Raw genomic sequence first — 576 nt, 5'->3', positions numbered from 1 at the left:
GAAGTGGCTCTGTCCAACCTCCCGAAGGCAATACTTACTTATCTCATTATGTTTCAGTGCAATTTTCACCAAGGTATACAAGTGGATAACAAATGTAAATTTTTGTGAGAATATTTTTCAATGTCTCCTTATAAATGTTTTCTACTTCAAAAAGAGAACCAATTAAAATAGATAGATTTTTAATGTGTTACAGGAAAAAAATTAATATTTTTTTTTTATAAAATAATTCAAAATTTGTCATTAATTTTTTTAAACTTATATTAATAGTTCGAATATTCTAAATTTTCTTTTTATGTGTTAGAGATACAAATTAATACTGTACATGATTCACCAAGGTTCTTCGTACTGCTTATGATAAATGAATAGATTATAAAATTGTAAACGAGGTGTTACTAGAACAGATAAAGTTATTTCAAATCAAAATCCCACAAACATTACTTGAGTAAACCTAGAGATCACCTCACATCTATATTTACAATACTACAAATCTATATTTACTCTGTAATAATAATATAAAAACTATACTTACATTTTTTTTTTAATATTTATTTATTGCTATTTACAACTGTACATTAT

The sequence above is a fragment of the Halyomorpha halys genome, unplaced genomic scaffold (assembly GCF_000696795.3).
Source record: "Halyomorpha halys isolate HHAL.00 unplaced genomic scaffold, Hhal_1.1 Scaffold28.1, whole genome shotgun sequence".
Classification (NCBI taxonomy): domain Eukaryota; kingdom Metazoa; phylum Arthropoda; class Insecta; order Hemiptera; family Pentatomidae; genus Halyomorpha; species Halyomorpha halys.
Note: the sequence above shows the minus strand (reverse complement) of the source record.